This window comes from Martes martes, assembly GCF_963455335.1.
Source record: "Martes martes genome assembly, chromosome: 4".
NCBI lineage: Eukaryota > Metazoa > Chordata > Mammalia > Carnivora > Mustelidae > Martes > Martes martes.
In genome coordinates this window covers 116,553,199-116,580,991 of record NC_137891.1, presented here as the reverse complement: position 1 = coordinate 116,580,991, position 27,793 = coordinate 116,553,199, and the positions used below count along the sequence as shown (strand labels likewise).

Here is a 27,793-nt window from a genome sequence, read left to right as displayed (position 1 = left end):
TCCTCCTCCCCAGGGAGGTTATGAGGATAAAATCAGCTAACTCAAGTCAAAGCACTCATATGGAATCTGGTAGGCAAGAGGGGTGCAGTGCATCGGACCTTCTCTTTTCTTTCCCTCTGCCTCCATGTTTTACTGCCAAAATTGGAAACAGATACCTTGGCGAGCAACAAATAGACAGTGGCCTCTCTCTTGCCATAACCACGCTCACCAGCACCAGCAGCTCGATTCTTCTCAGAAGTGCTACTAGGATGTAGACAGCCCAGAAGACTCCAGATCTTCACACGGAACATACCCATTGACTTATAACTTGTCAGCCAGGCTCAGTTGTCTTGCCAAAGTGGAATGTTCCTCAGAGAAACTAAGTGGAAAAGGACACTTATGTTGTCTTTGTCAAAATAAGCCATTGGTAGGACCCATCCATGTAATCAAGACCATAGATCATAATGCATTTCAAATGCCTTCCCCTAGGCTAGTCAAAATATTTTGATTCTTCTTTCTTCAAATGACTCACAGGCATGGTTCCTTAGCATGAGGCCAACCTAACTTACGGGTTCTGCTTAACCCAGAGCACAGGAAGTGGTATTATCATTTTGTGGTCCCAGGAGTCTTTTAGTAAATCAATCTTTCCATTACAACTATGATATCCAAAGTCATGCTCTGGTGCCATGGTCTATTTCTGTAGATTCCAGTAATAGCTACTTAATACTGGATTTTGTTTCTACCCAACCCAGTTCTGACACCGACTATCTGGAGTTGGTGCAGACTCCACAAGTTCAGGGCAGAGCCCTCCACAGGACTGCCCTCCCATTAGATGATAGTCACAAGTTTCAGGGAGTCCCCGGGCCACCAAAACTTCTGCCCAACTGCCCAATGTGAGGGTTCCGTGACTTCTTCAGGTTTGATAATTCACCAGAATGACGCATAGAACTCAAGAAAATGCTATACTTATTACAGTGGTATTTGAAAGGTTACAACTCAAGAAGAGCCAAATGAGGAGAGCCTAGGACAGAACTCAGCTTATGCGCCCTCTCCCCATGGACTGAGAGAGAATGTGTCACCCTCCAGGCACTTCTGTGAGTTCACCAACTGGGAAGCTCCAATGAGCCTTGAAGTCAGAGTTTTTACTGGGGTTTCATTATGAAGACATGACTGATCTCAAACTCGCCCCTCTCCAACTCCTCGTCCCTACAACTTTCCCTCACCCCATGTGAGGCTGGGCCAAAACTGCAACACTCTAATCACATGGCTGGCCTCTCTGATGTCCAACCCCCATCCTGAAGCTATCTGAAGGCCCAGGCTGATGAGTCATCTCATTAGCTTAACAAAGACACTTCTATCATTCGGGAAATTCCAAGAGTTTTAGGAGCTCTTTTACCAGGAACCGGGGGCAAAGGCCAAATATATTCTTTATTATATCATAGTCTCTTATTATTATTTACAAAACATTAGGGCTTTGAGTTTAAGCTTTTTCCTTTGGGCAATGTGGAATCACTTAAAGCAAGTGATTTACTGAGCAGCTACTATGGGCTGCTCATAATATACATGCTGAGAGCTATACTTTTGGAAGATAGATGATTGCATGGAGGGTGGTCTGCATGAAGTGAAGACAAGAGACTAGGAAGGAGCCAGTAGCCCCCGTGTACCCATAAAGCGATGAGAGCTAACCTAGGGGGTACAAGTGGAAAAAGAAAATTTTGGAGGCATTTGAGAGAGGTTTTGAAGGAAGATTTCAACTCGCAATTTTTTTTGTTTTTTGTTTCTACAGAACATCCATCAATCTTTGTTAGATTTGATAAAAATCTGCATTATTAAAAGACAGGTAATAAAATTTAAGCTTATGTTGAACCTAACATACTAAGTTCTGTAGTATTTAGAATAAAAAAGAAGAAATGTCAGCTGGGGAAACGGGTAAAAGCATCACTATATTTGCAGGTGTTGTCCATAGTGTGCAACCACACAAAAATAATCCCAGGGACAATGCAATGGACTTAAATTTTGTAACGTGTTTTTCCTTTTGGGGTGAGGAAGGATGGCAAAGAGGAGCAGGAAATCAAAGGCATAAGCAGAATGGCTTCTCCCATTTCAAAATGGTAATAAAAATATTTAGATCATGGCACTAGGGCACCTTTGAGGAAAAAAAAAAACACGCCTTGATCAGAGTAGGTTCACTGCATAATTCTTTAGTAAGATGTATAATTTTTGTGTGATGGAGAGAGCTTAAAGAACAATTTTACTTTAACTGCGCGCTATCTACTGTTCTTCTCACTCTCTGGGGCTTGATCTATTTCAGCATCACACAGCTACTTCTCCACACACTTTCTAGAAAAACGGACTCTTATTCTTGAAACACCTTCTATCAAAGGAATCATCAAGAATTTTACCTCTAAGCAATCAGTATCATAACCATCTCATGGCTGAAAAGAACTCCCTTTTCTATATCTTTATTTGAAGCTCTTCAGTAAAGGGGCTTGTGAAGAAGGTTTTCATTCCTTTTGATTCCTTTAGTCAAAGGATAGCAAGTACCACTAGAATCTTCTATTGCTTTATACTGAATGCTTCTTCTTCTTCCTTTTTTTTTTTTTTTTTTTTCCCTTAGAGTCCATGGCGGGGAAGGAGAAAGAATCTTAATCAGCCTCCACACCCTATGCAGAGCCCAACCTGGGGCTCAGTCTCATGACCCTGAGAACATGACCTGAGTGGAAATCACAGGTCTGATGCTTAACCGGCTGAGCGACCCAGGCTCCCCCAATTCTGACTCTTTTATCTGTTTTTTGTCTCAATTGTTCTACTGTTAAGTTCTACTGGTGACAGCCTTCTGTAATTGGCCACTCTAGCCCATCTCCTTCAGGGACCCTGACCATGTAAATACCCATTTAAAGTTCTTCCATCTACTTCCCATATCATAAGGTAAAACCTCATCTAGTTGGTAATATTGAATTCGATCTTTAGCCTTTTCTTCAATCTAGGATTCAACAGAAGTTTTGTTTGTGAAAATTATTTTCATCTGGTTACAAAATAACATCCCAACAGCGATGGTTATTCCTAAAGCTAATCCCAATGCTAACAAGGTGACCGCAAATGCTGCTAACTCGAAGGGAATAATTGGAGAGGATCCTTGGAGAGGTTCTCTCCAAGCTGCATTCATATCAATCTTCAGCATATTTCTCCCAAAGGAGAGCCAACTATAAAGCTGTGTAAACATAGTCATAGCAAAAATGAAGGCAGCATGAATGCAACCCAGGGGTGCTGAAGGAGAAACAGTGTGGAGGAAGCATGATTTTGGGAACCATAGCAGTTGTTCATCTAAGGAGACCAATGGTACATCTTTATCACACACCTGTTAGACCTTCTGCAGTGACGCAATCATAGTGCCTTATATGCTTGGTGGGCTTTACTATCCTGAGAATTTTCTGGTTTCCACCCCAAAGGGGCAAACCCAGAACCCATAAACATAGCACTGGAGTAATTAAAAAGAATTTTATAATTTCTAACTCATCAACATGATGAAATAAAGTCACACTTCTTCCAGTGATATGCAAAGACCAGGACCACAATGCAGGGTCAATCATGGCCATGGTAGAATGTGTTGCTATATCCCCAAGGGCTCTGATGGGACTCCAGGAACCCAGTCTTCTCCTTAGAAATGTTCAGATTTGATAACCAAGCAGAATGTAGCCATCTTGGTGGGAAAGAATGAATGTCCTACGTTTAGAAAATCATAGGTCTCCTTTTCCTGCGCACACATTTTCCATGTGCCACAAATCCATGTGTGTTCCTTCATTATCATGCCTTCAAACTATGGGATGTTAACAGAGATTATGCCATTTTCACTTTTAGCATGCACAGAGCTCTTTATCCTGACCAGAGGAGTCCAGGATCTTGACTTGAAACCCAATCTCTGGTCCCTGGTGCCTGCCCCTCAGCCATTGCATTTCCTGCTCCACCTGGAACAAGTTTTCCCCTTCCCAGATAACTCCATCTGGGTACCTCAGACCAGTGCAAGCCAAAAGCAAATCCTTGTTGCAAGAGGGCAGAATGTGGAAACTGCCCCAGCCAATCTCGTCTCCCCACCAGTTCGCTCCCCAATTCAAAGTTTTGTCTCCATTACAAACTACTATGTGAAGACTAGAGAAGACTAGTTGAAGGATTAAACTACTTTCTAAAGAAATCCAAGTAATACTGATAAACTAGCTCCTTTGTGATTCACAGAGCTTTGTGTTCTAAACATTGAAAATTCAACTAGCAGAAAAGATCTTAATATTTTAGCTCTGAGCAAACTTCAGCACCTCTGTCCTGGTTTTTAATGCCATAATTCCATTATTCTTCTGAACAAAAATGTTGACTCCTCTTGTCTTCAAATGGCTGAACTATTTCTGTTTCAAAATTAACATGGTCAGTTTTTACACTTCAAACGGACTTTTGAAATGTGTTCTCTTTGGCGCACAAGGCCCTCCCTCCCCCTGCAGATCACAAATTCCTGAAGTGGCTTGGGGGGGAATGTTGGAATGCACCCCTGTGGAAATCAGGTACAAGAACCTGTAACATTGATATGTTAAAACTGGCTATTTCTTCCTGCATGCAGATTTCGGTAAACAATTAAAGCAATATTTCAAAATATTCAGTGAATACACTTTTTTTCCATAACATTAACAAAAGACACTGAATCACTTATATTCACAGAAGTTCTGCAACATAGTATTTTACATAAGAATTTATCAAAAAAATAATTTCATGGGTTTCAGTTGGGGGAACAGAACTAATGGTTTTTTTTATGTATCATGGGTGATATGTTGAAATAGAAAAAAAGTATAAAAAAGTACTTTATTCCTGCGATAAGCACTTATTATGTTTACTTTTTTTTTTTTTTAATTTATTTATTTGTTAGAGAGAGAGAGCGAGCGAGCACAGGCAGACAGAGTGGTAGGCAGAGGCAGAGGGAGAAGCAGGCTTCCAGCTGAGCAAAGAGCCCGATGTGGGACTCGATCCCAGGACGCTGGGATCATGACCTGAGCCGAAGGCAGCCGCTTAACCAACTGAGCCACCCAGGCATCCCACTTATTATGTTTACTTTTTTTAAAAAAATTATATATCAAGCTGCAAGATTTTGGCTTTTAAGAAAACTGGCAGCTGGCAGTTCTTCATGTTTATCAGTTTATAAATTTTTTTTAAGTAGACTCCTCACCCAGCATAAAGCCCAACATGGGGCTTGAACTCACGACCCTCAGACAGAGAACTGAGCTGAGATCAAGAGTCAGACGCTGCTCAACAGAGCAGTTTATTTATTTTTTATTTTTTTGTTTTTTAAATATGTGATTTATTTTTTTACATAATTTTTTATTTTTTAATTTTTAAAATTTATTTATTTATTTATTTATATTTTAAAAATTTTTTTTAATTTATTTTTTTAGATGTGATTTTTTTTTTAAAATGTGAAGGAAATACTCCCCCTTTGATTGAATGTTAAAATAATTAAATCAATAAGTTTTGAACCTCAACTATGTGGAAAACAAAAAAAAATACAAAGTGTCAAAAAAGAGAAGATATAATTAACTGTTGAATATTAATAAAAATTGACACATTGCATATTTATGATCAGGCGCACATATTAAATCGCCTCATCCTCTCAACACACTATAAAGTACTGTAATTATCCCCATTTATCTATGGAGAAACTGAGGCTCAGAGAAGCTAAGCAACCTATCTTAAGTTTTCGCAGCTGTGGAAGCTAAAAAAACGATTAATTACTATAAGAGTTTTCAGAAAATAAAGTGTTAGAAACACTTCACAGAGCTAGGATTTGGATAGGGCATTTAAAGACCAATGCAGTTTGGAGGGGAGGAGAAAGAGGAGAGAAGAAAAGTGAGGGAAATTAGAAGGGGGAGTAAAGATACACACAGAATCAAGGAGGTGGTGAAGAGCTGTGAAGCCACTGAAGGCACATGCAAATTTGATGGCGGGGTTCCCTCAGAGTAATCCAACTGTAACATTTGGGATCTTGATTTTGCCAAAAAAAATTGTGTTTGTAAGAATTCAGTTCTATGGGTTTTTTGTTTGTTTGGGGGTTTTTTTGTTTGTTTTTTTTTAAGCAGTGCCAGTTAAAATTGAGATAAATGCAAATCCTTTTAGTTAAGGAATTACAATACTTCTGTGCAGCTGCTTGGGGTCCCAGAAAGATTGGAAGATAGATTCATCTGTGCTTCTCTTGAGCCTCTAGCTTCACTCTATATATCAGAAGCAGACAGGCAGGAATCTCCACTCAGCTCTTGGCTTTTCAAGGCCTTGACAGGAAGAGGGAAAAAATCTCCACAAAAGTTGCTCCGCAAAGACCATGCTGACTCCCTCATTTTCCTCTGAAAATGTTGGCAGGGCGCACAGAAGTGCATCTCCCTCTCACATTTGAAATTTGTACCATGCCGTTTGTCTTCAGAACGCTGAACAGATCTAATTGTGCAGAGAGTTCTGCCTAACTATGCTATCGCTAGTTTTCAGAAATATTTTGGAATTTCAGAGGCTGGGCAGCAATCTATAAAGGCTGTCCTCACCATTCTAAGAAGCAGTCCTCCAAGATTTTGAAAATTCCTTTCCCCTTCAAGCGTGCCAAAGTCCCCTAGTCTTCCCACCTCCATGCTCCTTGGGAGATTGGAGGGGATAAGGGGCCAGTCTGATTTGAGGAAAAGCATTGTGATGTGATTGCTGGTCTAAACAGAGTCACAATGTGCCTATCTGGGGACGGTGGCAGTTGTGGTTGATTTGGTATTACCTACCACTCCTGATTATGAAAGATTAAAGCTTGCCCAAGTAAAGAACTGATAACCTTTAATATATTGTTGCTTTTTTCTTCTTCTCTCAATACAGACTTAAAGAGAAAACTCTCTTTTATATTATTAAATCTATAGTTTTTTAGATTGTTAAAAGATTTTTCATGTTAGGAATTCAAGACAAATCAAAATCTTACATGGAAGGTTTCAAGGTGGCTTAACTGGAGTGTCTCCCTACTCAAACGGGCTACATATCTCCTTTCTCTGTCCACATGGGCTGATGACAGACATAATTCACCCTTAGTGGTCCTGAGGTATATTCCTCATAGAAAAATGAAGCATTATATCTGAGAAGATAATAATCTAGAGATAAAAATCGGAAGAAGTAAGAAAATTGATGTTGGTTTCTTTTAAGCATTCTAAGGGGGAAAAAGCACTTTTCCAGCAGTTTAAAACATTGTGATGTTATAAAGTAAAAAGGGAGTTGTAAGAGTGTAGGCTTTGGAGTCAGGTTGCCTGGATTCTGTTTTTGGCTCTGCCACTTACTAGCCGCGTGACCTTAGGCAAATGACATTACCCATCTGTGCCCCATCCTTTCCATCTGTGAAATGGGGACAGTGACAGTACCTATTTTATGGTATTGTTACATGGGTTGAGTGAAATAATACATGTGAAATGCTTAAATGGTGCCTGGTATAGAGTATTAAACAAAGCTTACTTTACACCCTATCTGTGGCATTCAGATCACTGTAGCACATTATCAGACTACTACTTATGATTTCTAGACTGGGTTTCCAAACCAATTTCTAAAGTCCCTGCAAACATTTTCTGATGGTTTCAAAGCAGCTGATCGGAAGCGTTGTTACAGAAAGCACAATTTTGACTTCTGGTTTAGCCAATGAACTCAACAGTTAATGTGAAATGACATCAGATCAGGCTATTGTCAGGAGCATTTTATAAGCTGAAGAATATTGAGGACGTTCAAGAAAATCGGGATGTTTTCAGTCTACTAAAGAAGGCCATGATTGTTTTCATGTTGTGGTAAAATAATCCTCCCTTCAGTCACGTGAAGCAATTTATCTTATCTGAACTCAAGTCTTTTTCTACATTGTTTTTGGAAGCAATCAGTGCAATTAACTCGGAAGTTTCCCTGACACCCCCTCCCCACACCCAGCCCTGCGTTCACACACACACACACACACACACACACACACACACACACACGGGTCCATTCTTTACTATAAGATGGTACTTCCTTTTCATTGAGGATTAATTTTTCAATTTCTTTTGAAAAATGAGATCACATGTAAAATAATTTCTAATCATTTTAATGAAATGTTATCATGCTGAGCAGAATTCCTGGTGTCTTTCTTTGAAATTCCATGATCAGAGCACATCACTTCTAATAGCCCTCTACTGAAAGGACCTCAGAAACAAGGAGAAACAACCATAAATGCTGCAACAGGCCTAGAGAAACAGTCAGAGAAGAGAATAGTCACAAGACTGGGGATGATTCGGGGAGTGAGAACACCTAAGGATATAAACTTATTCTACCAATGTCCAATTCATAGGGGGAGGGAAAAGCCAGTTATTGTCAGAACTGTGGAGGATCTGAGACTTTATCCCTTGCAAGCTAAAAAAAAAAAAAAAAAAAAAAAAAAATGGCTGTCACAGTTTCTTGGATGGTGATAGAAGACAGGAAACTCCTGGATCAGATGAAAGTTCATTCATTACTCAGCAAAAGCAGAAGCCAGAGTATTAGCATTTTTGTGTTGGTAACTGGAGTCCCAATACAGTAATAGGTTGTGCTATAGGAGTATTAGCATTTTTGTGTCAGTTACTGGGGTCCCAAGACAGTAATAGGTTGTGCTATAGGAAAGGAACCATGAGCTTAGGGAATGTGAATGTTTTATAACAAGTGTGAGTACGACTGCCTCTTCCTCTGAAGAGAAACATTATTATACTGGACAGTAGGTTTGATTGCCTTTTGCTCCAGAGGGAGACATTTTCTTTATCTTCAAAGGCTGTTCACTCTGTAAGTATCCCTGAATTTTATAGTCTAGAAGAAAGGGCCTTACTTACAAGATGGGCAGTGCCTTGTTCATAAGATGTGTGAAAATACTAGAAACCGATGGAGAACTGTCTTCCAAGACATTAATAGATAAACTATTCCACGCCAGCCCTTTAAGTACTCAGAATGTTTGTGTTTGTCTTATACCGGTTTCAGATTTCTAAAAGGTGTCAAAGAACCCAGGGACTAATAAGAAAATGTAAAGGCAAGGAAATATTCCTCAGTGTAAAGGAGGAAGGCCACACTTACTGTTGAGAATGGGTGCTCTTTGTCCTATTATAGAGATGAAAGGCACTCTATTTAGGGCTGATGTTTGGAAAGAAAGTAACTATGGAAAACATCTACCCAGAGGGCTTATCTTGGTAAGCATTCATTAAATGAATTAATAGGGCTGATAATTTCCTGCACTTTCCAAAGAAAAAAGGTCACACAAAGGTTCTGTAGTCTTCAACTCTGGAATAACAGTTCAAATGTTCTATTCTGAGAGATTTTGTTCTTCCTGGAATGTTGGTAGTTGTGACAAAGGAAACAGCTCCATTATCAAATAAAGTTAGAGAAATGCTAGGGTCAGCAAAATTAAACAAGTATTTTTAACTCAGGACTACTCAGAGTCCTAAGCGTGTTAACACACATTGTGAATCTCCAAAAGGGAGATAGTATCTTCCAAGGGAATTTGACCAAGGGCCCCCTATTTCTCCAGAAGCTCAAAGGAGAGAGTTCTAAGGAGAGCTGCTTGGAAATGCCTCAGCAGAGGAATGGCCCTAGCTCACTGGCCATAGATGGTGAATGACAACAGTGCTTAGGGAAGATGTTGCCTGATGGGTCTGCCATGCTCCAGGCAGATTTCCTATGGATTAAAGCAATGGGGGGCCTTCCCCTTTCCTTGATCAAATGTTGGTGATTATATCCATTACTGACCAAAATCTAGGGAGGATAAATATGTATCATTTTAAGATAGATCTGAAAAGTTTTGGCACTGAATAAGCCCTAAGAAATTACCTATTCCAACCCCTTCAGTGCAAATAAGGAGACCGAGGATGCAAAGACATCAAGAGACCTGTCCCAAGTCCCAGAGTTAGTTAATGGCAGAACCACACCTGGAATCTAGGTCTCATTAATCCTGATTTATGCTCTCTTCACTAATAGCGATAAAAATGACCATTAATGAACGCTATCATTGATACTGAGAAGGAAAACCAGGCTTTCTTAGTTTTTTGTTTTGATTTTGTTTTCTTTTTTTCCCAGAGAGGTAAAGAACATGGGTAAATTCAGGAAATTAATAAATGAACTCAGGAAAATGCATCATATCATCAGTATGGGTGATGGCTTTAAGGAGAGATCATCTGGGAGTGGTTTTTAACATTTTCTAAGTATACAAAGCACCTTTCATGATTGTTTTCCTTTTTTTTTTTAAGATTTTATTTATTTATTTATTTATTTATTTATTTATTTATTTTAGAGAGTGAAAGGGAGGAAGAGCCCATAAGTGGGGGGAGGAGCAGAGGGAGAGGGAGGGAGAGAATTTCAAGCAGACTCCAAAGTCAGCACAGAGCCCGACACAGAGCTTGATCTCACAACCCTGAGATCATGCCCTGAGCCAAAATCAAGAGTGGAGTGATTAACTGAGTCACCCTGGGTGTCCTCATGATAATTTTCCAAAGAGAGTCATGTTTACGTGAGTAACAAGAGAATCTTCAATTTCACTACCCTGGTAAGGTTTCTGGAGCCATCGATAGCCATGCCTCAGGGAGCAAGCAGCTTCTTAGTGAAAGGGAAGAAGCAATTCCTTAGGCTTGAAATTAGGTGCTTTGTCAGGGCAGATGTCACTAAAATTTGAAGCAAGTCAGTGTTAAGCTGTGATCTGAGATATTCCATGGTACATTCTATACGCATAATAAGATATAGAGTTAAAAAACTGCAAATGTGGAGTCCTGGGAAAATTGAGTTACCTTCTGTAGGAGGTACAGCTTAGTGTTTTGTTCTGTTTTAAGAAATAAGGATGTTCCAAACCCCTTAAGGATGTTTCATTACCTTCAGAATAATTCACTGCATGGCTAAAGCTAGTTGTTTCAGATTTAATTAATGAGTTCACACATGTAAGGTTCTTTGAGCAGTGGCTGCACGTGCTTCATAAATAGTAGCAGGAAGGTATTATTTAATATTATAATTATAACAGTGAGATTCAGATGCAAAAAGAATAGCCACCATTTAGAATGTCAAACTCATTTTTTACTGTAAACTTTTATCATATATGTATTACATGAAAGTTACTTACTTATCACTGGCCCATATGAATACTAATTCTAAGAATGAGTTTCTCTACCTGGTATATTTCATATTGCCTAAACTCAAAGCCACAGACACTTTATGATCTTTCCTTAAGAAATTTGTTTTCAGGGACGCCTGGGTGGCTCAGTTGGTTAAGCGGCTGCCTTCGGCTCAGGTCATGATCCCAGCGTCCTGGGATCGAGTCCCACATCGGGCTCCTTGCTCGGCGGGGAGCCTGCTTCTCCCTCTGCCTCTGCCTACCACTCTGTCTGCCTGTGCTCGCTCTCTCTCTCTAACAAATAAATAAATTTAAAAAATTTTTTTAAAAAAGACATTTTTAAATAAAAAAAAAAAAGAAATTTGTTTTCAGTCATGAAATGCTTTTCAGTTAGAGTAAGCTGAAAAAATCTCCTCATGAAGACACATTTGGGATGTGAGTAGGCAATTGGGAAAAGCACAAACTAATGCCATTTCAAAAACTCCTTGAAAAGTACCTTACTGAATATACTTGATGTATTCAATTTTCAAATACTCATTTCCCATCTGATTGAGCAGTGGTTAAACACAAGAACTCTGAAATTGGACTTGCCTGGGCCCAAATCCTAATTCTTCTACTCAGTGGTCATCTGACCTCTGATTAGTGACTTGCTTATAATGTGCCTCAGTTTCCTCCTCTGTCAGTAGGAGGAAATAACACTGCCTGGATAGCAAGGGTAAATAAATCAGACAATACGTATAAAGCTAGTACCTAGCACACAGTATGTACCTAGCAAGTGTTTATTATTATTATTTCCAAACTATATCACAGATTAGTGGGGCCGACCACTTCAATCTTATGTGTCTGTGTGTGTTGGCGGTGGGTGGGTGTTGGGGGAGTGGTGGTAAATAAACAAGACTGATTTTAGAAGAATTTGGCCCATAATTTTGTAGTATTTTATTTTTAAATCCTCAGCACCAACAGCCTCTCCTCTGGCACACATTCAACTGCCATTTTAGGGTCAAGACCACATTTGACCACATTACCTCTTGGGCAACTTCCTGCTCACACGACATTTTCTAGGGGATGTTTTATTCTCCCAGTCTTAGCATTTTTTATGGCACAGAGTCAGGGATTTCAAAACTATTGCTAAAGGTGGATTTTAACTGGCAGCCATTAATTCAGAAACTAATTGTTGCAACAGTGTTATAGAGAGCTGAAACTTAAAACAACAATGCTTTCTGTTAGCTCAGGATCTTCCCACAAAAGCTCAGAACCGCTCCGGGGAACAGATGTGCATAGGGTGGGTAGAGAATGCTGGGTTAAACCCTGCTGGTGGTTTTGGTTTAGAATTTAGATTTTACTTTCACTATTACTAGGCAGGATCAACTGACATCAAATATAAAACAAAACAAGCGTAGCAGGTTGGTCTTTAAGAACAGGCCCAGCACTGAAAAAGCAAGGTTTAAGCACATGCATATACATAATACATAACGTCAGTATAAATTCTATGAGCTAGAGGATTTCGCATTCTAGAGCCTGACGTTTAATACAAATTACCAGTCAGAACCAGTAAAAAAATTTCTGAAAATTTAAAAAATGCATTCTTTCAACATTTAATTCCAAGCTCTGTGCTAGGTGTTGACATACAGATGGAAAAAAAAAAAAAGTACAGTAGTGAAACAAAAATGCAAAAAGACAAATAGTACCACATCATGGTAAGTGCTGGGGGAACACAAAGAACAGATAATTACACTCGCCTGGAGCCTGTAGAAGCTTCACAGAGAAAGCGACTTTTGAACTATGCCTTCATGGAATGCTATAGCCCAGCCTACATTTTACTGTAGCTAACAGCAAAACAATATAATTACCACTTCCGTACTCTTTCTAAGTCTCATCAGAACCTTAAAAAAAGTAGGTACTGATGTTCGAATAGACAGATGGAGAAACTGGGGTTCAAAGATTAAGAAGGTCAGGGCCACATAGTAAGAGTGGACTGAGGACTTGAGCCCAGATCCGTATTACCCCAAATCTGTTACTACGCCCCCACACTGCCCAGAAGGATCCACTTCAGCTCTCTACTGCCAACCAGTGCACGGTGAACTTGTAACTGTGTGGAGTCTTGGTGTGGGAACTCACTCTTGAAAGCCCATTGAGAATGTCAAATTTTGGTCTAAAAAGAATTGGGTGAGTGAAAGGTGAAGATGGTGGGTCTATATACATAGTTCACCGAGGTATAGTGCCCTGTCCTCACTCTGAAAAGCAATCACATTTAGTCTGAAACTGTTTACTCTGACTCATGGGCTGCCCGATTCTGTCTCTCAAGCTCTGTGAATACCTCGAAGTCAGGGAATAAGCCTCATATAGCAGTCCCCCCTTATCTGAGGTTTTGCTTTCCATGTTTTCAGATACCCAGTCAACTGTGGTCCAGAAGGAGATGATCCTCCCTCTGACAAACTGTCAGAAGGCTAACATTACATCATAACGCTTATGTCACTCACAACACTTTATCTCGTCACGTAGGTATTTTATCGCCTCACATCATCACAAGAGGAAGAAGGGGGAGTACAATACAATATGATATTTTGAGAGAAAGGCCATATTTACATAACTTTATTAAAGTATATTGTTATAATTGTTTTATTTTATTACTGTTGACTTCTTACTATGTCTAATTTATAAATAAAAACTTATTATAGGTATGTATGTACAGGCAAAAACAGCATCTATAAGGTTTGGTACTATCTGCAGATTCAGCCATTCACTGGTATCTTTGTGCTTCTTTCCCACAGATCTGGGCGTCTATGGTGCTTCTTTGAGACCCTCAGAGGTCAGCACTCACAGGAGTCGGCTGTGGATTCACCTGATGGTTTTCCAAGGGCTTGATAAGTGTGGATGTTGATTTAAGTTAGGTTGACTGAGGTAAGGTGACTAGACTTTGGGTGTACATGCTCTAAAATAAGAAGACGTGACCTAAGCAGTATAACAGTGGTTTTCAGACTAGTGCCTCTCAGACTTCAGCATGCATGTGAATCTCATGACTACATGTAGCCCTACCCAATACACCCTCTTTAGAAAGAAAGAAAGAAAGATCCTGTCCAGACAAAAGTATTGCAATTAAACATGAGACAGAGGCAGGAGACTCAACTTTCGGGGTTCATATCCCATTTCCAAACCTTGTTGCCATTCCTCGTCCTTTTGCTTTCAGGTCTATGAAGAGTAGATTAAGTCCATAACCGCTACCATTTATTGTGTACTTACAAAGCGCTTGGCATTGTTCTTGCTGCTTTAAGCATGTTATCTAATTCACACAGCTTCCTAGAGTGCTATCCTTATATTGCTGATGATGGGGGGAAAAATAAAATTAGCAGTAACTCCCTTATATTTACACAGGAAGAGTAGGGATTTATTCCTGATTCACCTGAGTCCAAAGTCTAGTCTAATAGTTCCTTGCCACTGGGTAATGAGGAAGCATTTCAGGGATGTGTAAATTTGAGGTCAGGGTGCGATGGTACAGAAGGATAGAGATGCTCAGAAAGGGTTTGCAGAACAAAGCCCCTGACAGGAGGTTTGTGCCCTTAGTATTTGCCTCATTAGAGCGTTTGAATCCACCATGGTGGTGGGGGGGGAGTGGTACTTAAGAGCGGGAGCTACCTCAGATAGTATCTGGTAGTTTGCAGGGTGCTTGCAATTTTAGCACATTGCTGACGCCAACCTCTCCCTTTCCCCAGGAACTCTCCACGAATTTTTCCTCCTGCTATCTAGGAGGAAAGCTCCACCCTAGATTTTTGTGAGGACCTATGGAAATTAAGGCTGGTGGTGTTGGAGTCAGGGGATTTAAGGTTGACTTCCACAACATACTGGATTAGAAAAAAGTATGGTAGTTTGCCCGGCGAGCTGGGGGGGGGGCGGGGGGGAACAGTTGAAAGCTTAAGAGAACAATCTCTAGACAAATTGTCTTTTCATTTTGACTTGGAACTAGAAACGGGGTTAAAGGAGGTGCCTGCTTTCTTAAGGCTTGCTTGTAAGCACCAGTCAACTAGTGAAAAACGATTAGGAATATCAGCCTTTTCCTGACTGCCAGGACAGAGCAGTAGGTTCATTTTCAGTACTCTTCGAATAACTAACTTTGAGAGGGCATCCCAGGAGACTTTATATAACCAAGTAATGTCTGCACATTTTTCACTGGGAAGAAGATTTTCCATAGGAATAGCTGTCAGCTTGCAAGAAGATAGTTTGCTTTTTCATCCTGAAATTGGGTAGGAGACTGTGGAGAAGAAAATCATGCTTCAGATCAATCAATAGGGAGAACCCCTCCCCCCATACTCTTAACAACAGGTGCTTTTGATGAGGACGGTCAACTCCTTTATGCACAGTTCACAATTGTAGGCGGAGCGTTCAATTTCAGCGTCTCTGAACCTGTTGCTGAGAGACGAGGGATCCCAGCTCTCGGTGTCCGGGAACATGGGGTTTCCTGCTGGAGAGGAGACTGAGGTGTCCAGGGAGATTGGTTTTAACCATTCTCCTCCGTCTCCCTCAATGCCTTACCACCCCACTCCCGCCCCGCCTCATTTTTGTGTTCTTATGGGGTCCTTCAGTTCTCCTGAGGAGCGGGAGATGAGGAGGAGGGATGATCTCCATCCTGACCCCGGTCCTGCAGGGGAGTTGCCAGAAGGGCTATTTTTAGTGGTAGCTGCTCCCCTCTAACACCCAGGGGAGGAGCTGCGGCAGTGGAGCGGCCGCAGAGCGCAGAGAAGGCTCGGTTTTCCGCGCCCTGTTAGGGATGGGGGAGGTATTAGGCGCAGCCCGTTCCCCAGGCAGAGGCCGCCAGGTGGCCGCCTCAGAGGCCCGGGCGGCCCCGCCGGGAAGCGCGGGAGGGTTCGTTTTCCACATCCAGGGGAAAGCCTCCGGCGGCCAGCGGCAGCCTCGCCGGCCAGTCCGGGCGCGGGGTGGTCTCCGCAGAGGAGGAAGTTCCCGGGCACGGCGGCCTGCGTCACAGCGGGGCTGGGACCGCGGGGCGGGCGGGCGGCGGCGGCGGCGGCGACCCCGGGGCCGGGCGCTGGGCGGCGCTGGCTGCCGCTGGCCCGGCTGCGCGCGGGGCGGCGCTGGAGGCGGCTCCGTCCGCGGCCGGGGAGGCGGAGGGGAGGAGGGCTGCGGGGCTGGGGCGGTAGCTGCGTCCCGGCTCGGAGCCCGCGAAGAGGACGAGGAGGAAGGCGCCGCCGTGGCCGCGGCCGCAGTGCTCCGGGCGCCCCACGCCATGAGCAGCGGCCCCGCCGACGACCCCGCTGTCGCTGGCCGCCGCTGAGCCGGACCGGGAGACAGCTCGCAGCTCCCCAGCACCCTCCCCGCCGGCACCCTCGCGCCCGGAGGTAAGGGCGGGGACCGCCGAGGGATGGAGACGGGTGGCCCGCCGAGGACCGCTGGGCTGGGTCCGCTAGGTGCGCGGGAGCCACTGCTCGCCCCGCCTCGCTCGCGCCCTGCCTGCTCCCGCTCTCGGGCGGGCGGAAGGTGGTCGCCTGCCCGGTGTTTGGTCCTTGCAGCCACCCGCTATTGGGGCTTTGGGACCCGCCAGCTCCTACCCCACCCATCCCAAGCAAGCCCCAGCGTCCGGGCCGGGGACCCCAGCCTGGCGCGGAGCACCGCGCGGCAGCCGCAGGTTCTGCGGACTTGGTGGGGGGTGGGGGGGGGTTGGAGGGTGGAGGACGAGGAGAAAAGGCGGCCACGGCCGGGGCGATCGTCCTTCTTCCCTACCTGATAACCCGGTGAGACCCCACGGCCTGTCCCTTCTGGTCTGCTCTCCCTTTGTACCCCCGAGCCCCTGAAGTTAGCACTTTCGGGGGGAGAGGAATTTGATGGTCTCCGACGGGAACCGGAGCGCGGTGCCTGCCCCTTTGCAGGACCCGAGGGGAGAGAGGGTTTAGCCGGGTCGGGAGGGCCCCAGAAGCCAGGTGTCTAGGCCGGCGGTTGAGACCAGGACTGCCGCCTTCAACCCAAACCCAGGGTCGCCGGTCTTTACCTTTCCAGCTGGTTCCAAGCAGCGAGGTGGCTAGGGATGAAGTTAGCAACTCCGGAACCTTGGGATGTGCTCCTGTAGACGCTAATTTCATTCTTTTCTCCCCAGCCAGTTCTTCCCTCCCCCACCCCACGCCTGCCGGTGTACATCAGATTACAGTTCCTTCAAAAGCTCGCCCGGTACCTAGCTCTGAATAACCACAGACACCTAGCCCACATCCCAGGACGGGTATTTCAGAGTGTGAAGATCAAACTTCACTTGGTTTCAAATTCTTTTTAAACATTTGAAACTCAGCAAACCCGTTAGGTAAACACTTGCAAGTCCCCATCCTCCTTAAAGTAAAAAATAAGAACCAGTCATATTTGTGGGAGTGCTGGTATTGGGCAAAGGGAGGGTTGAGTGGCCCTATTTATTGCAGCTTTATGGGGGAGGAATAGATAAAAGAAATGGCAGTCTTATTTTATTTACATACTTCTTATAATGTAAGAAATGGAGGTTCGACCCACGGGCACATTTACGGACAGGTATGGAGTGCTTTCCTAAGGCATCCGTGAGGCTTCTTCATGGACAAGTCAATAAGATGCTATCTAGATGGGAAAGGAAGCAAAGTGATGGTAACCCCCTTGCTTGGCCCAACACTGCAAAATCGCTAGAACCAAGGAACTTTATACGTGTGTACATTTTTAAATTTTTTAAAGATTTGTGTAAAACCAAAATGTAGATTTAACTTCCCCAAATTTGCTCAGATTCATAAACCGTGTGTTGGGCATGTGGATATAGATAACCCATTAGGTGTATACAGCTCTAATCTATGATATTTGTATTTCTTCTGAATTGCTTAATTAGGAAAGACCAGGGGTGTAACCCTGATTTACTTTACTTTGGAGTGATTAATTTAAGTACAGTGTTGAGATCAGTTTGTTTGTTTGCTTTTGAGGGGCAGTTGGGGACCAGCTTTGCAAGGACGGCTACTTTTCATGGTTCACTTAATGGATTGACCACAGATGGTTCCTACCACTTCAACAATGCTATCAGAGACAGCAAGCATGTTTAACAATTTTCTTAGTAATAAAATTATCAAAGTCTTTGTTAATGGTACTAATCTTTTATTTCTCAGATTGACTAAGCACTTTGTTTAATGGAATGCTTTTAGAAGAAATGCTTTTAGTGAAAAAAAATATGAGGGAGTATAAAAGAATGAATAATTTTCCATTTATGTAAATTTTAACTTTTAAAAACAATACAAGGTTAGCAATTTTTAAAATGCCTAAGGTGTCTAATTTTTACCAAATTGCTGTTACGATTTTCCAATAATCTGTAGTATTTTTAAGTTATAGTCACCAGTAACATTATAATAGAGCTCAAGTGTAAAAACAGATGGGGTGGAAAGTTATACAATTTTGCCAAGCATTGTGTTAATGATTTAATATGGTGGGTACATTGCTGTAATATAGTCGAGCACTGTAGGTACCTAACATACACTACACTCAGATTCATAAAACAAATTCTTTTTTTTTTTAAGATTTTATTTATTTATTTGACAGAGAGATCACAACTAGGCAGAGTGAGAGGGAAACAGGCTCCCCGCTGAGCAGAGAGCCCGATGATGCTAGGCTCCATCCCAGGACCCTGAGATTATGACCTGAGCTGAAGGCAGAGGCTTTAACCCACTGAGCTACCCAGGCGCCCCCATAAAACAAATCCTTAAAGTAGATGGTGCCATCAACTTCTTACAGAAGAAGGAGGGTCAGAGTTTGTGACCTGCCCAAGACAAGACAGCTAACTTAATGCCTGAATGAGGCCAAGCGTCTTTAGCCTTATTGTTGTATTTTTTTATCCAAAGCTTCCTATCTTTTTTTCTACAAAAATGTATTGTTAGCTTGCTGTAATGACTCTGTGAAGAAGCTGAGATTGAAGAAGTAGAATCACCTGTCCAGGGTTTTCCACGGAACTAGTATATTGCAGAATTCACATCTGGAATCAGGGCCATCTATTTCCTAAACCCCTCTTCGTGCCACTGCTCTCCATTAAATGATAGATTAAGAACTTAACCTAATGGACATTTCACTTTTTTTCATCAGCTGTTCTCATCCACATGACAGTGACGATCTCATAGGCTCCAATACACTCACAAGGTTTTATACTCAGTCCCTAGAGTGCTGGCTGTATCTCCAGCCCAAGATCACTGATGAAAGCATATTTGCAACCAATGAGGTTGACATGACTATAAAGGTATCTTTGAATGGATTTCATTTCTCTTAAAATATAAATCAGGCTATGTTGGCATGGGGAAAAGAGCATGGTCTCAAGATGGGAAAAGCTGGTATCAGATTTTGGCTTTACTGTCCAGGAGAAGTGTACACTAATTCCTGCCATGGAACTTTCCTGAGCCCATTTCCCGACATATAATGGAGTTAATAAAACCTACTTAGTTGGAGTATTATCCGGACTAAATGTAACAATCCATATAAAGGACAGCTCCTGTCACCTACTAGGTGTTCTGTAAATGGTAGGGATTAGCACCCCTGTAATCCCAGTACTGAAGGAAATTGCTGCTGGCTTTTGCTCCATCTATATTTTACATACGTATAGTGATTAGTCATTGCTATCAGTGATTCATTCTTCATATGGCTAGACAAAGGTCTAATCTGGTCTCTAGCATCTTTAACTTTTGAATCACATCCTTTTTTTGTAGTCCTGACTTACAAACATTTACTCACCTTACATAGTTTTTCATTTGCTCCACTCTGCATTTTTTTTTTTAGAACTTTATTAGCCATACTTCAGTGAGCTGGAATTTGTAATTTTTGGCAAACGCACTTTCCTGTTTTCTGTGTCATCTGATTTCTCAGCCTTGCTTATCACTCAAGGCACCATGACAATCCCACTATCTTCCCACCACATACTTCACCCCTGACCAGATCTCTGCTAGCTAAAACTCTGAATGTCCTTCAAGGCCCAGCCTAAATGCTACCTCCTTCCTGAGCCCACATACCTTCCATTTTAAATCCTTTCTCAGTTCACTTATAATTCAGATACCATATACTCCTAATAATTAAAAAAATTATTTTTTTTTTACTGTTTTAGTTATTTGACTAGATAATATCCTATGTAAGTCTGTACACTCTTTGAGGGCAAGGGAATTTTTCTGTTTCTTTATATTTCTTGCTTAGTATAAAATATAAATAGTTTCTAATTTCTGATTGAAAGATGAGTCAGATATACTGAGGGAGAGCCTTATAGTAATTAGGAGAGGGGCCCAAATTATTTGTCCCTGTCACAAGATTATTAGTGACACCTTCCACTTTATTTTGAGACGTGTTTGTCCCACCCTTCTCCACCAGTTTAATTGGTATTACGTTTACTGGAAGGCCTTTTTTTCTTTTTCTTTTTCTATCTTTTTTTTTGTTTTAAAGAGAAGGTGGGTGGGGCACAGAGAGAGAGGAAAGAGAGAATCCCAAGCAGGCTGCATGCCCAGTGCAGAGCCTAACCCCAGACTCAGTCTCACAACCCTGAGATCATGACCTGAGCTGAAATCAAGAGTCTGTTGCTTAACTGACTAAGCAACTCAGACATCCCTGGAAGACCATACTTCTTAAAGCCTTGGCCATTCGGGACCAGATAAGATAGCTATGTTTCATTAATAAATGGCTCCTGTGGTGGTATAGAAAACTCATTAACTTTGCAAGTACTGAGCCCATCAACAGTATTTGAGTAGTTTGGTATTTCCAGTGGTCCAGATGGATTTCTTTAATTAGGAATAGGATTTACCTGAGGGAAAGGAATACCTACCTTGAGAGAAGGTTGAGGTAATGAGCAAGGAGGATTTCAAACCCCTTTGGTTGGTAATAGGACTAACCATGGCACAGTGCAGACTGCAACCAGAAGTGACCTTCATGAGAGAATCAGCACAGGGAGAAGACACAGACCATTTCCCACAAATATGAGAGGTGGGAAAAATGGAAGTGGTAACAGAAATGAAGTACAACTACAACAGTACATGACTGAGGCCTGCTAGATAGATGGTATTCCTGGAGTGTAGAAATAGGAAAGACACTGTGAGGCAAGATAGGCAGGAGAGGAGAGGAACTAGGGTGGCCTCAAACGCCCAGTACCTTAATATATTCTCATTTGCTGCCTGGGCTGGCCCAGAGAGACAAAAGGATAATCTCAGAGGTTTGCTTATGGTAGATAGTTTGGCAGGAACATATTGAAAGTTTCCTAATTATCAGGAATAGAGAATGAACTCTTCAATAGAGAATCTGGGCTATCTGCTTTGAAGTGTGACACATTCACAAGTTCTGGGAGTGAATTTAGGATCACTTTATGATATTGGATAGGTATTCCTCTAAAATATGGTTCTATAAGGGCTCCTGGGTGGCTCAGTTGATTAGGCATCTGCCTTCGGCTCAGGTCATGATCCCAGGATCCTGCATCAGGCTCTCTGCTCAGTGGGGAGTCTGCTTCTCCCTCTCCCTCTGCTCTCATGCTCCTACTTATGCGCTTTCTCTCTCTCTCTCTCTCGAATAAAAATAAAAAATCTTTTAAAAAATCAAATAAATAAAATAAAATAAAATATGGTTCTATAGTCTGTGGTGTATCAAATTGTGAATGGCAGCTGGTAGAGAAATGGTAATGTGGATTCAGAAAATGAATAGGATTTAGAAAAGGGGCAACCAGCAAAATTCAGAAATCATTCTTAAGAAAGATGCCTTAAAGCTTAGGGAAGTAACTGAGGATGTTTCAGATAACTGAAGTATTTTGAGTCAAAGGAATCCAGAAATATATGTTGTTTGAAGAACTCTTCTAAGAACTGGGAAGAACCAGAGCTATTCTGTTGGGGAAGGGCCGGAAGGTAGAGCAAAGAGGAGCTATTTTGGCTAAGCCATAAAACTGCCTGAATGCTTGAAACACTAGGGAGAACATAATGGAGCTCACAGAAAAGTGTTTCCCAACCTTTGTTGTTGTTGTAGTTTTCATTATTACTCTCCCTCCACGAGTTTTTTTTTTTAGATAAATTGTAATATTGCAGATACACTGTATATCTGTTCATGAACTGTGGCCTTTTGGCAGGCTACAAACAATTATTTAAGATTATTTTTTTTAACCTGCCTTTCAGAACTGATTTTTTTTTAATTTTTTTATTTTAATAAACATATAATGTATTTCAGAACTGATTTTTGACAGCAACTAGATTGTCCCCCAGTTGAGAACACATGGTGTGGCATGATTCTATATTACGTCCGAAAATCATAAAAGGGCCAGAACTGAAGACATAAGGAAAAGTCAATATATGTATTTGTATGAATGTGTATGGTACCTTAATTCACAAATTCTCTGGAATTAGATTGTTCTTTTCTTTTTTTTTTTTTTTGCCTTTGTAAAGAGAAGCATACTCTATTGGCTCTTAAGCTGAAATATACTTGTAAAAAAATATAAGACTTCTAGTTGTCCCAGTTCTCCCTTGGCAAAATTATTAAATTTATAAAGTTATCTTCCAAAGCCCCCTCTACCTGCACTCTTTTCTTTCCTGGATAGGAAGCCCTCCCCAGACTTTAAATGCTCAATACTCTTTATTTACTTATATTATGCTGGGAAGGCTTTGCTATTAACTATTCATTCTTGTAACCGGTCAATTATACATGATCATAAATTAGTTTGTCTTTAATAGAGCATTTGTATTTTAAGCCACTTATTTATACTTATGAAATACTACGTTCCCTTCCAAAGAGATTTCAGTTCGTAACAAGTAGATATTTGCAGGGGAGTGGGGCTGTGATGTCATTCTTTGCTTTTTCATGTTCTGTTCCTTACTCCAGTTCCCTAGGGAGCATAAGGCTGGGCTTCTGGTGTCCAGTCTCAGGAGCTGCAAGCATTAGAAGAGCTTGGCTTTTTTGTATATTGACTTCTTTCAGCATTTGGAGCCCATCAGCCCTGGCACGGTCCCTTCCCCCAAATAGCTCATCCTAGTCTCCTCCAGCTTTTGTTTTAACTGTATTGTTCTTTTTCCTTTCCTTCACTGTCAAACCTCCAGTAATTGTTTTTCAACATCTTTTCTCTATCATTTTTGGAGCTGCACTGAAACCTCCCTGAGGGCAGAGACTGTATCTGTCTTGTTCAGTTCTGTACCCACAGCACCTACACAGAGTCTGGACATAGCTGCTCAAGACAGTTGTGGGATAAATATTTACTGCTAGTTGTTACAGTAACATTTCTAAGCTACCAGTTTGGAGTATATCCTTCTCCCTTTCTGTTATTTTAAATTCTGATTATGAAATTTGGTAGGATAACTAGAAGTTATCCTTCTTAATAGGGTCATGAAATATGTACAGGGAAATATTTCTATATGTGATTGGAAATTAGGGGCTAGCATTACATAAAATATATCTGAGGCAAAAGTCACTAAATAAGCTAAATGAATGAAAACTCAGGAGTCCTGTGATTTCATTATGTGTATTTGAAGAACTTATCAAACCAACAAAAATTATTAAGTACTCTTTCTCAAATATTGTTGAGGTTTATGAAAATTAGGAAAAGGTTCAGGGGGTGCCTGGGTGGCTCAGTCAGTTAAGCATCTGTCTGCCTTCAGCTCAGGTCATGATCTCAGGGTCCTGGGATTGAGCACTGCATCAGGCTCCCTGCTTGGTAAGGAAACTGCTTCTCCTTCTCCCTCTACCCTATTCCCAGCTCATGCTCTCTCTCTCTCTGACATAATTTTTTTTTTAAAGGTTCAACTATCTTTTTTTTTTTTTTAAATGGGAAATATAACCAATAAATCCAACTTCCGGAAAAGTATTATAGAAGATTCTTAAGCTAATAACACCTTGATTTTTCTAAATAACTATGAAAATAGCTTCATTAGAAAAACACTCCCAGGCTAATTTGTATTATCTCCCTTGACATTAGCTCTAGGATAATGTTCTTATCAGCAAAGTTGGGAAATACTGTCCAGCACTCACAACTTTCTAGTTTGTTTGAATATGTTAATTTCTGTATCACTAGTATTTAGAATAGTGCCTCACATGTAGCAAAGGATCAATAAATATTTGTTGAATGAGTAAATGAATGAAATCCAAGATGGAGAAAGACTAACCATATGCCATGAGGGCAAAAACAAATTTATTCCTAAGGAAATGGTACTGGATTACTAGTAGACTGGATAGACTGTTAGAAAAACTTTCTAGACAAATCATTTATTTATGAGCATACGTTAAAGTTCTATTCCAGTCTGACATATAAGAGAAAAGGTTTCTGGTAAGACGGTTTGAAAATTCATTCTTACTAGGGACATCTTATAAAAGTAATAGATGGTTAGACATCATTATGAATGCGGGTTGAAGGTTATTAGACTGTGGAGTAACAGTTGGCAGTTAACTGGGTGGCTTGGTAGCTGGTTTCCAAGGATGAGCCTAATCCCCATTCCACATTGTACAGGAGGCTAGCCTGTGCAGAAAGGATGAAAAAATTAAGACATAAAGATGAGAAAGGGTGAAGTAAAAGTGTCTCTCCTTATAAACTTTGTGATTAGAAATTAGGATTCCATATACTAAGGAATCTACAAAGCAGCAATTAATAATAAGTGCCTCACTAATCTCTAACTGACCTGCAGGTATTTAAAATTTACCCAAAAAAGCTTAGAAGTAAATATGTTGACAATCATTATTTCAGTCAACCCTTGTACATAAACGTGTAGAAGATTTTACTTGTCCCAAGAGTGTATCCTAAAAATGTAATCACATTAATAACATTTTGTCTATTAGCTTTTTTCCCCCCACATGACAGCTTTCCCCCTAATGTGATTGCAATAAACAGAGCAGCCTACTACTGACCTAATTAAGGAATTAGGGAGCAAATCAATTAAAACTAATGATCTCCTCTTTTTTTTTTTTTTTTTTTTTTTTAAAGATTTTATTTATTTATTTGACAGACAGAGATCGCAAGTAGGCAGAGAGGCAGGCAGAGAGAAAGGAGGAAGCAGGCTCCCCGCTGAGCAGAGAGCCCGATGCGGGGCTCGATCCCAGGACCCTGGGATCATGACCTGAGCTGAAGGCAGAGGCTTTAACCCACTGAGCCACCCAGGCGCCCCTGATCTCCTCTCTTTTACTTACGAATGCCATGTTCTGGATTGTAGGAGAGGGAGGAAACCTCTGATGCTACCTAGAGACTGTCTAGTGTGTATCAGATATATCCTGAATATAAAAAAAAACTCCTGTCTTTATTGCTCCAAATTTGGAACATAATCTTAAGACAATATTGTAAAATGTTGTCAGAGAAAAATATAGATGTCCAATGATAAGATAAGGCCATATTGTTGGTTGTTGCATTAACTACTAACCACTTAAATAAACCACTTAAACTACTAACCACTTAAATAAGTCTATTTTAAAAAGTCAGAATTCTAATTTCTCTAGAGGCCAGGAATCTCTAATTATTCTGCTTGTTGACTTTCATATATTTACAATTTCAATTCCGAAAAACAGTATAAAAACAAAAAAGCTGGGGCACCTGGGTGGCTCATTCTGCCTTTGGCTCAGGTCATCCTGGGATGGAGCCCCACATGGGGCTCCCTGCTCAGTGGGGAGCCTGCTTCTCTTTCTCCCTCTGTCGTTCCCCCTGCTTGTGCTCTCTTGCTTTCTCTCTCTCTCAAATAAATAAAATTTATTTTAAAAAGCACAAACCCTAATTGCCTCTTTTGAAAGAACACATTAGGTTGGGTAAAGACAAAAATAACTTTTGCTACCTGGGTAGGATATATAAGTAAATAATTTTACAGCCTCATATTGATAAAAGGCCATCTCAAAAGTTATTTTTAGTTATTTATTCTGTTAAGTTATTTATTTTATTAGTTATTTATTCTATTAAGATACTCCAAAAAGTAATTTTATCTCAGTATGTGTTATTTTTCGGATAAATCACATAAGCTAAGCTAAGCCATGGTGGGTGACAGTATTTAAAATGTTAGACTTCACTTTTTAAGATAAAATTAATTTTATAGAGCATGTTATAAAATGATTATGACCTTCTTTGAGTGTTATAAAGAACAGATAATGTTTGTATATATGATATGTAAATTTAAACTATCCCATGATAGTATTTTGTCAAAGATTATTCATTCATTATCTAATTTTAATATTAGTCCCAAGCTTTAAAATTAATTATCTTGAATTACAATTTACACTGCCATTTAAAAATAGTATAAGGGTGTCTGGGTGGCTCAGTCAGTTAAGCATCCAACTCTTGATTTCAGCTCAGGTCATGATCTTGGAGTTGTGAGATCGAGCCCCAAGTGGGGCTCCATTCTCAGCCCAGAGTCTGCTTGAGATTCTCTCTCTCTCTCCCTTTGCCCATCCCCCCATGTGCATACAGGCTCTCTCTCTTTAAATAAAGAGATAGGGGCGCCTGGGTGGCTCAGTGGGCTAAAGCCTCTGCCTTTGGCTCAGGTCATGATCTCAGGGTCCTGGGATCAAGCCCCTTGTTGGGCTCTCTGCTCAGCAGGGAGCCTGCTTCCCTTCCTCTCTCTCTGCCTGCCTCTCTGCCTACCTGTGATCTCTGTCTGTCAAATGAATAGATAAAATCTTTAAAAATAAATAAATAAATAAAGAGAGAAAATCTTTAAGAATAGTATGATTCCTATTCATATTAAAAATCTATCAAATAAATATGACATTCCACAGTTTCACTTTACTGCAGCATTGCCTAAAATTTATAACCACCATAAAAAAACATACTAGCTATAATTCAATTTTGTTGAACATATCTACAAACACTTAAATTTTTAGTGTAAATAATGATCTGACCTATGATATAAATACAAGGAATTTAGTAACTTCCAATTAAATATGCATCTCATCAGAGAACAGATCAGTCATCCATAAGCTAAAATACATTTTAACCACTTTACTGAGATAAAATTTCCATACTATAACACTTAGTTTAAAGGATACAATTCAGTGTCTCTTAGTATAATTACAGAATTCCTCACCATAATCTAATTTTACATTTTTGTCACCCCAGAAAGAAACCTGTACCCATTAGCTGTCCCTCCCCACCATGCCCCCCAACTCTCCCTCCTCCCAAGCTCCAGACAGCCACCAATCTGTTTTCTGTATCTATAAATCTGCCTATTCCAGACATTTCATGTGAATGGTATCCTACAGTACATGGTCTTTTGTGACTGGCTTCTTTCACTTGGCATACATTTGAGGTTTATCCATGTTGTGGTGTGTATCAGTACTCCATGCCTTTTTATTGCCAAGTAATATTTTATTGTATGGATATACCATATTTTCTTTATCCATTTATCAGTTGATGAACGTTTAGGTTGTTATAAGGAATAATGGTCCCATGAATGTTTGAATACAAGTTTTTGGGTGGACATACGTTTTCATTTCTCTGTTGGATAGATTTATGTAGAAATGGAATTGCTGGGTCATGTATAACTTTGTGTTTCAAATTTTGAGGTGAGTTTGGTGTAAATGAGTATAATTTTTGCATCATGTCCCAAACTAGAATAAAATCAGGGCTGAGATATTAAACTGTCTCATTAATTTTCATTAAAAAAGTAGTTTAACTTGTCCAAGTATTCATCTTTCGGAATATCCATTGAACTTTGAATTTTAGTATACGTCAGCCACAGTTTGCAAAGTACTATTAAAGCACTGCTAGATCTCTTTAAATTTTGGATTAAAAATTCTGGTTAAGAAATA

The 27,793-nt window shown here is 40.8% G+C and overlaps 1 protein-coding gene and 1 pseudogene across 2 annotated transcripts in view; one reads left to right on the top strand and one right to left on the bottom strand.

Moving 5' to 3' along the window:
- Positions 1-2,246: 2,246 nt before the first annotated feature.
- Positions 2,247-10,569, bottom strand: LOC308341673 (palmitoyltransferase ZDHHC6-like; annotated as a pseudogene). Its single transcript has 3 exons — positions 10,505-10,569; positions 2,736-3,636; positions 2,247-2,548 (listed from the first exon to the last, which is right to left on the bottom strand). The product of its transcript is annotated as a palmitoyltransferase ZDHHC6-like (transcript).
- A 5,652-nt stretch (positions 10,570-16,221) lies between these two features.
- LRRC8C (leucine rich repeat containing 8 VRAC subunit C) overlaps positions 16,222-27,793 on the top strand; it is a 75,264-nt gene continuing 63,692 nt past the window's right edge. Inside the window, exon 1 of the mRNA XM_080800923.1 lies at positions 16,222-16,443. The gene's annotated coding sequence lies outside the window, so the exon portion shown is untranslated. The remainder of the gene's footprint in view (positions 16,444-27,793) is intronic.